General features: G+C 41.1%; 1 long non-coding RNA gene across 1 annotated transcript; it reads right to left on the bottom strand.

Annotated features, from left to right (window-relative positions):
- Positions 1–1,105: 1,105 nt before the first annotated feature.
- LOC118513218 lies at positions 1,106–6,140 on the bottom strand. Its single transcript, XR_004906432.1, has 2 exons — positions 4,940–6,140; positions 1,106–2,058 (listed from the first exon to the last, which is right to left on the bottom strand). It is a non-coding gene; the product is annotated as an uncharacterized LOC118513218 (long non-coding RNA).
- Between the last annotated feature and the right edge of the window lie 4,506 nt (positions 6,141–10,646).

Below are 10,646 nucleotides of genomic sequence, written 5' to 3'. Positions count from 1 at the left end.
TTACACTTTATTTTACCCATAGCTCAGCCCAAGTGTAGTTACTTTCCCTGTCAACAGTTATACTACCGCTGCATTTAATTTAAAAATAAATAAATTGTTCGCTTTTCACATATTTTTTACCGCTCTTTACTCAACCTTTCTTCTTCTTCTTCCTTGGCACTACAACCTCGAGAGGTCTCGGCCTGCCATTTCTGGCTTTCTGTGACTTGGTTTTACCCGTAGTAAAGTAGTCAGCCTTACGCGTACGGGGAGGCGGTCTGGATGGGATTTGAACCCCGGCCCTGCCGTGTGAAGACCGGCGCCGCTGTCGCCTCGGCCACCGGACCGCCTCCAACCTACTCAACCTTTAGGTTCAAAAAAATACAGTCAAAATAAATATAAAATCTCGCAACAAACAACAAATAACAAACAACTTCAGTTTATTCAATTTCCCCCGGCTTACATGTCACACAATAAATTGACATTTGGTTGGTTAAAATTTATGTTAGAAAGCCAATTGCCATAAAATAATACATTTCTTGCACGCATTGTACGCGCTCCCGGGAACTTGTGATATCGAAAATGTAATTCCATTCCTCGCCCGCTTCGCCCATTTACGGGTGGGCATGGTGCACCCCATCATCCTCACTGTGCTCGGTGCTTTCGATTTCGATGACAATGCTTCTCACAGGATGGTGCTGCTGCCTACCGGTGAAGCCTACCGATGGGAACGCGTTGGCGGACCCGATGGTTTATTGTTTTCAACGGCATTACGGCAAACACTATTGGGGTGCACATTATGCCTTAGACATAATGCCATCATCATCACCGCCATCATCATCGACCCAGTCCACCCAGTCTCGGATGGTACCGGTTGGATGGCTTGCTGTTGCTGGTGATGCTATTGGGAAATGAAATTTTGGTAATGTGTCAAACGCATCGGCTTGGGATGGAGCGATCCGGGACAAAAAGTGTGGGGGGACCCGGTGTACGACGGTCGGTCGATATTGTTTGCCAGGAATCGTGACTTTTTGCCAGTCGAAGCGAAAGGAGCAGCTCAGCTGCCGAGTGTACGAAACCCATTCGGAGAGGGTTCGGATGCATGTGAATAAATCAGAAACAGATATTTGTGGCACATACGGACGGGTTTGCGTACGCCACGGCTCGGTTGGGGCATGACATGACGTACGAATTTTATCTATTTCTTGTGACTTTAATGCTTTTCGGTGCGTGGTGATGGTTTATTGCTACATGTGCGCGCCGTTTGTTTCACTTTTGCTGAAGTTTAAACTGCGAAAGCACTTACGGTTGTTGATGGATGGGAACTTTAATGGGTTTAGAAATAATGTTGAATTTGAAGTTGTTTTCTAGAGGTTTGAAAGTGACCTTCATAGTGATTTTAACTGTTAGGATTTAAGCTGAAACAATTTTTGTATATTTTAAAACATAAAAGGTTCTTCACTTTAAAACACATTTTTCAATAGTTTCTCAACAAGAACGTACAAATTAAGCCCGCCGCTTCACAACCACTCCTCTCTACGTTGCTCCCTCATTAGACGGTGACCACGATTCTAACCCAAAGCTCGGCTACCCTTCATCAGCGCTACGCCGTAAACAAACCGGAACTAAATCCTTTTATGCCGCTACATCCGCTTAGCAGGAACGCCTCTGCCAGGCCGGGCGAAGACCCGGAGCGCATCGTGGTACGGTAGCGCAACTCCAGCAATTGCAACCAGTCACGTACGGGCGTACGTGGTAATCCGTTTTAAATCGGATTATTAAAATAATTTTACAAAAGTAAATTAGATACACACACATACATACGTGCGGGTGTGTGAGTGTGTGTGTGGGTACAAACTGTGTAAGCGGCAGAAACATGGGAACGTGGCTCGGCGAAGGAAGTTGATGGTGCGAGAGCATAAAGTACACGGCTGAGAATTCATTATCGCAATTAAAATGATCAAACTATCCCAAGTGGACCTGGCGCTCAGTTCCGGTGGGCTCGCTTTTCCGGGTTACCCTTTCATAGCAACCTTGCAACCCTAGGGGCAAAGATTGGTGAGGCTCGTTGAACAGTTCCTGGAAGTATAAAAATTGGAAAATAATGCAAAACTTGCAACACATCGATCGAAGCACTATTTTTAGTGGGCAAATCAATTAGTAAATTTTTGTATTACAAACAAAAAAAGGGGCACACCTTCAAAGGCCATCCATTTTCGTTTAGTTTTGCCGCTAAAAGCCATTCAACCATTACCGGTTAAATCCGATCAAAATATGCACTCTCCAGCAGCCTTACAGCAGCAGCCGGTTTGCTCGGTGCACTATTCCTGTGCACTGCATTTGAATGAACCCTTTGAAGCAACTTTTCCCATCCGGAGGGGGTGGTTCGGGCTTCGCAATCAGAGATAATGGATGTAAAAATGTACCAAATTAAATAAACTCCACGCTACTGGTGGCAGGTTGAGGGAAGAGGAGGGCTCTGCAGGAGGCCGTAGCCGGTGCTAGCCGAGTTTGGTTTAAAAGGCCACATAAAAGTTCAAACATGGATGAGGCTGTGCTAGGGTGCTATTACCTAGGCTAATCATTGGCAACAACTTTTATGGAGACGGATCTCGGCGTTCGGTCGTCATAATGGTAAAAAGGTGAGAAATAATATGAATTATGTGTGACCATGTGAGGGTACTACCTTTATGAATTGCCCTGTGGCAATTATTGATGTCTTCTTCGTTTTGAATACAATTTACCAACAAATTTGTCTTAATATAAGCAAGTTGAGAGTTACATGTTATTTTATTAAAAATAGAACATTGTAGATGGAAATACGGCTTCCTATTTATAATTACAAAACACTCTTGTATTTAAATTTCAATTGAATGTGGCGTTCTATTAATGTTTTAACTTTTGAGTGTTTTATAAAAACTTAAAAACATATTTTTAGATTTTTGGAAAAAAAACTGCGAATTTATCATGGTTTTTGTTCAAATATAGTTATTTTTAATGCACTCAAGCTACAAATCTTGATCGAAGCACATAGTTTCTGTTGATTTTTTAAATTATTTTCCTTAAACTAAGCAAAACTTTTCCTTTTTGGAATTTATTTTGAAATTTTCAATAAAACCTTTAAAAGCCATCTGAAAAAAAGATGCACCTAAATTGGTGCAATAGCAGTGAGTGTTAAACCATTTTCAGGAATGCACTTGCTCAGATCACTCTTCAATGTTCTACACCATTGTACTACACACACACACACACACACACACACACACACACACACACACACACACACACACACACACACACACGCTCCCACCCACAAGCCCTCCTACACAAGCCAGTGTCGTGTTGAGCAAATTGGCCAATAAAGTAGCAGCAGCAGCAAGATGAGCTGGGCTGACTGGGCGTGAGGTGTCGTGTCAGGGACAACTAACCACTTTTCCTGTCGGATCAATGTGAAGCCTGAAAGCTGGAGGCTTAGCAATTACTCTCGTGCTTTTGCCTTGTTTTTGTACTTGTACATCTCCCGGTTTTTTTTTTGCTTTCATGCTCCGTACAGCCCTGTAGGGTTTCTGCGTGCGAATGCATGAATAAATTATTTAGAATAATTCAAAGCACCAGGAGACGAGCAACGAGGCCCAGGAAGTACAACACCAGAGAGGGAGAGGTAGCAGGAAAAAAAAGATAGCTCAACCATAACTATAACGGAGCCGGGGTGGAAAGGATTCATTCTTCTTTTCACACTGGATGGATGTAAAGGTTCGCACTGTTCCGTGGTCTCTACCGGAGCTCTTTGGTCCGGGTTGTTTGAGGCAAATTGTATAGCTGGTTAGAGTAACGTAACAACCAGTTAGATAGTTTTTCCTCCACAATTTTTCCTCCTCAGCGACCCAACGTGAACGTGACCCGTCGTGGAGGCTTTTGTCTCTGTGGTGCAGAAGTGCTGGATAATGGGCAGAAGCGTTGGGTTGAGTGTGTGTGTATGTGTGTGTACGCTTTCCGGGCTGGATCCATTTTTGCGCAGTTCCAGGCAATTAATGAAACTACAACTTTATATGCCAAGTACATGCTGGCGTGTGTGGCGTGTGCATGGTCTGTGTTACCATCAGGCAACCAGTGGGAGACTGAGACAACAAAAGAGCATCAAGTGCTTTTAGATATTCCGGTCACTAGCCATTTTTGAATGTCCCCGAGGGATGGCCGGATGGTCGTGGGACCCTGCACTAACAGCTCTTCGGGAGCGAATCCCTATTTCTATGGTTTTAATTTACGGCAAAAAAAGAAACTAAATCTAATCGATCTAACAATTGGTGTTCGAGCGTGTACTACCGATCAGCTCTGTTGGGCCGATATTGTTAGGGGTCTAGGATATTGGGGTGCTTTTGTGAAGAATTTTCGCTTAGCGATAGTTACAGGTTTAAACTGCTGAAAATTTGTTAGCGGCTCGTTTTAAACTCGTTTCATGTTATACAAAGTTTACGTAAGATGATTATAAGCGGTCAAAAATACTCAAACCATCGAGTTCAATCTGTTCTTGGAAGTCCTTTAGTTTCAGCAGAAATTTCATCTTCATCGTTGGATGATTTCACTTTCACCCTCAATATTTCGTACTGAATGTTCTTCAAACTGCTCAGAAAACACGAAGCAATGCATGTTTGATTTACCGTCCCGCTTCTCCTTCCTTCCTGAGTATCGATTGCGGAATTCATCTCTACCTTGCCCGGTTGGAATGCAATCACAACGTACTGTTATTGTTTTCACAAAATCAAATCAATACCTGGCTAGCTCGTACGGCACGTGCACCCGTGCATCGTGACCAATCGACGAACAAGCCGTTGAAAGTGCACTTGAACGCGAATTCGATTCAACAGTTATTTCACCCTTCGTGCAACGACGTAAAGAAACACTGCAGAAAAGAATGCAAGCTAAAAAACGCATACAACCCGACACATGAAATAAAACTCACCTCAGGGGGCCGGTCGTACGCTGTGGAATGGTTTTTTCCCACGCCCGCCACACCGTGCTGGTCTGGTGCATGCTTTCCAATAAATCACGTTTCTCATCTGTAAAATCAAAATCGACGGCGGGATGCGTCGGGCTGGCGTCGATGAATGGTCGCGAAAGTGGCCAACGCACTACACTCAGGGGCAGCATTTAAATGACACTCTCTCCAGTGACACATAAATTGTGCGCTTTCCTGTCGAAATCGAAGTCAGTTGACCAGGTCCTCTCCGCACTGCAACAGTCGTTACTTCGTCGACAAAAAATAATAAAAAAACGAATCCCATTCGATGCCATTTGAAAATCACCATCCAAATGCGCGTGTAACGATTCTTTTCGCCCATTCAAGTGTGCCGGGCGAAGTTAATGGTAAAGTTACACCTCACACATCAACCTTTTACGTTGCGAAAATGTGTCTCAGGTCGGTTTTAAATCTAACGTTATTGCACTGATAAGAGTCGTTTAGCGCGAAATTGGCTGCAAGACACCGAAAATGGGATTCGCATTTACTCTGAAAAAAAAAAGATGAATGTTACTAATACGATCAGTTAGGACGTTGGTAATGGTGGTTTGGGCACAAGGGAAACGCAAACAAGCGCATGCTTAAATGGATCTAGTCCTTAGGATATTATATTCATTTGGCCGTTGCACATTGATATGGTAACATGTGTTATTGTCATCTACGTGTTTCTGTAAATCTTCCATAATGTCAATAAGTGTTGTGTTTGGTGTTATTGCTTCCTCTTAGTTGGCAATACAACCTCCAGAGTCCTCGGCCTGTCAATAGGTGCAATTTGTGACTTGTTTCTTCCCGTAACTGGATAGTCTTTAGTCCAAAGCTAGTTGATGTAGAAAAGAATTCAGATGACAGGGGAATCAAATACCTTTTATTGAAATGTCATCAGATGATATTGTCATAGTAGCCGTTGTTACTGAACGTATTTGCACGTACGCTGGGAGGTCATGTACAATATCAATGGCAACTATGACAATATCATCTGAGAACATCACAATAAAAGGCATTTGATTTCCCTATCACCTGAAGTCGTTCCCATATCAATTAGCTTTGTTTGCCATTCCATCTAAGAAGCCTGCCATAAAAATGGATGCTATTGCCTTATCAACTGAAAACCCTGCAATTTTAATTGTTTTGTTCTTCCTATTTTTTCTATCTAGCTTTTTTCCAATTTAATTTGTACATGACTTTTTTTTTATTCGGAATGACGGTCTGGCCGTATTGTTTCAAATGAAATTGAACAATTCAAAAATAAAGAGATTTAATTTTTTTTAAAGATATGAATAGGAAATTCGAGATTTCTGTTTTCATTTCCTTTTAATTATTTTTAATTGTTTTCCTTTTTTTCCAAAAGAGGTACAGTCAGGCCATGTCAAAAAAATTTTATTTTAATTTTTTAACATTTTTTTGTCAACATTTTTTTACAAAATTTTAAACATCGGGTTTTGTGATAGAATATTCACTTTAAAATTGTAATACAGAGTTTCTGATTAGGACATGATTGAGAATTTTTGAACCACTGTTTTCAATTAAAAAGAGGAATTTTTCAAGCCAGTTGTGGAATTTTGTAATCATACAAGAGAAACTTTCATGATGTGAAGAAAGGTTTTTGAACTTTTAGTCTGGATGTGCATTTTTCTGTGATTGGTTGTATTAATCTAACTAGTAATTATTTAATTTCGAAGATACTGTCAGTTTTTCATCCGAAAATTATCTGACTTTTTTTTATTTCTACTGTCTTAATCCCCAGGTGGTTGAAATGTGTCCTGCTGGAAGATACATTCTCCTAAGTGATTTAAAAATTTCTGTAAGGGTCTTACTGAAGAGCTGAAAGATTCGAAGCAATACTGAATGTTTCCGAATGAAGATCCAACGTCATGAGATATAGTTTTAAATTTTGTGGAATATCCCCTTTAAAACGACAAACTTTAAATTTAATAAAACAAATCTGTTCTCCATTCTACTACACCCATCGAAGGAATTGTAGCCCTTGCTATGTCTCAAATACACAGCATCATCATACTCATTTATCATCGACTACATTAATTTGCATATTCATGTAATCTTTTGCTTGTTATGATTATAAGCAAAACACAATCATGTTTATGAACCACTGTGAATGGTTTTATGAACAGCACTCACTTTACGGCACTCTCTTTCGCCTTCAAAGTAGCTTCTTTACCCCGTTTCTTTTACGATTTCAATAACAGTCGCTTCGGCTGTATTCTATCAAAACCATCTCCCCAGCAAAGCACCGTTGCAAAATGGCAAACAAATTGTTTTATTGCGCTCGTAACGATCGTTTAATCGGTGGGCCTGTCGACTTTTTATCTTCTACCTGACCAACGCAAAGTCCAACAGTCCACCGCGCACTGCCCTGGACACGCTCGAGGCCACGTAATAATTTCACTTGGACCGTTTAGATAATTTCTTTCAACTCGTTCCCCGTATCTCGTCGCACGGCTCGTAAGTGGACATGCTTTAGAATCATAATAAAGATTATAATAACAGTTACCGAATGATAATGATAATGGCAACGTTGATGGCAACGATGGTTAACTGTTATGGGGTACGATTATTCTCTGCCGAAAGGGACACGCCGCTTAGCGGAAGGTGAAATTAATAAATTTGAATTAATTCCTATCTCGCTACATCTTCACTGGCAACTCCTTCCGCCGGGTGCTTCTGGCCTGGCCCGGGCCATTACCCGGCTTGGTGATGAAAATTTAGATAGCCCAAAATCTACGGTCACGATCATGGTGCCGTACCCGAATGCTGCCCAAGAATCGGTGCACTTTTGATGGATATCGTAAATGCACAGAGAGAGAGAGAGAGAGAGAGAGAGAGAGAGAGAGAGGGGCCGAGCTTACGGGCAGCCACAGCATTGCAGTGCCCGACTTCCGACCATGCATAAATTAATTTATTCTCCCAACTGGCAAATATTAAACGCCTCGCCAAATATATTTCCATATCGATCTCCCCCGATCTCCACTTTCCATCGCGCTTTTCCACCAGCCTGGCGGCCAGCCAGTGCGACGACTTTTAGTTCACTTTTCTGCTGGTTTCGGAATTGCCGTTTTCGCATCGACATCGGGAAGAAAATCCGATCGATGTAATCATTTCACAGATGGGCTAGCTGCGATTTTGACCCCCCTAACCCCCGTCTCCTTCCTCATCCTGCCCCCCGCTACCCCACGGGGGAAAAAACACCGACGTGCGGAATTTCGATAAACGCTAAACCGAGGGATTTTGGCTTCCACGTCCACCGCCCGGCAATGCACGCAAAGTCCCGCTGCTTTTCGGTTTACCTGTTTCGCGGTGTCAGCGATGGGTTGGGGCTTGGCTGGGGGAAAACGAACAGGGAAAGCGGATAGCGGAGGAGGGAAAATTAAATTTCGATGAAATTTAATAACGATTTTCATCACATTTATTTTCGATTTTCCATTTCGTTTCAAATGGATTGATTTGCGCGGGGTTTAGGTGTGTGAGTGTGCGTGAGTTGGGTTTAGTGAGGGATAATGCGCCCGTTATCTGGTGAGTGCTGGCGGAAAAGTTTCAAATGTTGTTGTTGTTTAAATATTATAGAGATTTTGGACCACTTGGGTCTCTTTCGTCTCTTTTACTGGGATTGTGGATGTTGAAGGAATTGGAATGTTGGATAGGTTGTGTGAGAGGGTTACTGAGACGTTAAGGTGTCCCATTCCTTTCGACTTTAGAAGTATCAGACTATTTTCAATAGTTGAATCTTTTTCTAAGTTTGTACTTGAGTTGTTGAGGTAACTCAGTCCTTTTTTGTGTTGTGGACGACAGACTACTGCAGTAGTCGAATTCACCACATTGTTTAGTTTTCCTCTCTAATGTTGAGTGTGTTTCTTTATTATTGTTATTATATTTTTTTCCCCTTTTTTTACCGGCTTAATTATATTTGGTTGTATAAGTTTGTTTTTCTTAAAAATTTCAATACTTTTTTCTCTTCTTTAGAATCTGGTCCTAAAATGCAGTCAATATTGGAATTTAACTTAAGGTGGTGTCGCTCCCTTTCATATCCTCGGCATTCCGTTAGGATATGATGTATAGTGACTTGGGTTCCACAATACTGGCAAAGTGGCGCTGGTGCTTTAGCTAATAGGTGGCTATGGGTTAGATTTGTGTGTCCAATCCGTAATCTGGATAATATCTTTTGATCTTTGTTGTTATCTGGGTCTTTCCAAGGTTGGATTGTTACTTTTACTGATCTTCAACAGGTTGTCTATTTCCTTATTCCAAGCTCTCTGCCATGATTTTTCTATTAAATATTTGCATTGTTTTAGTGCATCCCTCTTAGAGATAGGAGGGGAGTTGTCAGTTGGTAATTGTCGACCTTCATTTGCCAGTCTATCTGCTTTTTCATTGCCTATTATACCAGTATGGCTTGGGATCCAACAGAAGGAAATGTTTTTAGCATGGTCTATTGCATCTATTGCCTGAATATGGGGATCTTTTGAACGACCATGTTCTACTGCAGCTAATACACTTGCACTGTCGGAGAAAATTACGGTAGGTCTGTCTGGATCAATGTTTTCATCTGCTGCTATATAAATAGCAGTGGCCTCAGCTGAAAAAATTGATGAGTAGTCAGGAAGTTTTATCGCGCAACTAGAATTATCAGAGTAAATGCCACACCCTGCGGAGTTCATATAGATTGACCCGTCGGTGTAAATTTTGTGATGGTTGAAATATTTACTGTTGATATGCTCTATTGAAATTTGGTATGCTTGTTTATTGTTTTGTCTAAGTTGATCGTAAATAGTCCAGTCTATTTTATGTGAGTTCTGGAACCATGGGCGTTCCGAATTTCTAGTTATTTTTAGAATATCTGGTAGGAGATGATTAGTGGTCCTTTTAAACATGTCTTTTGCTCTCTGAATTAAATTCGGGCATTCTACTCTTTTCTCTAAATTGCGTAAAGCCGTGCCTATCAAACGGAGTGTTATTATCTGTGGAAAAGGAAGAAGACCACTTTCACATATAAGTGATTTTATAGGGCTAGTAATGAATGCACCGGTGGCGCATCTTATAGCTGAATGGTAGATAGGAGCTAAAATATTATTAATACCGTCAAACTCTAAACTAATAAGTTCTATTCCGAACAAAATTTTTGGGAGAAGCCATCCATTAATCAATCGAATCATTATGAGACGAGATGCCCTGATTTTTCCATATCCTATCATTTTGAAGACATTTATGTACGATGTAGAGGATGTTTTGATATTTTTCAGATGTGGTTTGAATGATAGTTTTGAGTCGAGAGTAATTCCTAAGATTTTAGCTTGATTAACGTTCGGAATAATGCTGTTTTCTATTGAAATCTTCTTAAGATTTTTTGTCTTCTGGGTTTTACAAATTCGTAAGATTTTGCATTTTTCTGGTGCTATTTGGAAACCTGTTGAATCACACCATTTTTTTAGATTATTTATGCCAGTTTGGAGAGCCTTTCTCGATTTACTGGAAGAGACATCCGAGGAAATTAATAGAATGTCGTCTGCATATATGAGGGGGGTGATATTATTAGGGACATGTGTGAAAAGGGACTCGATACTAATAAGGAAAAGGGTGGGAGAAAGGATAGCACCTTGCGGAACTCCATTTTCTAAGTGTTTGATTTGCGAAAATGTAT

Source organism: Anopheles stephensi, chromosome 3 (genome assembly GCF_013141755.1).
Source record: "Anopheles stephensi strain Indian chromosome 3, UCI_ANSTEP_V1.0, whole genome shotgun sequence".
NCBI lineage: Eukaryota > Metazoa > Arthropoda > Insecta > Diptera > Culicidae > Anopheles > Anopheles stephensi.
The sequence above is the reverse complement of the archived record's forward strand: the minus strand, read 5'-3'. Positions and strand labels throughout refer to the sequence as shown.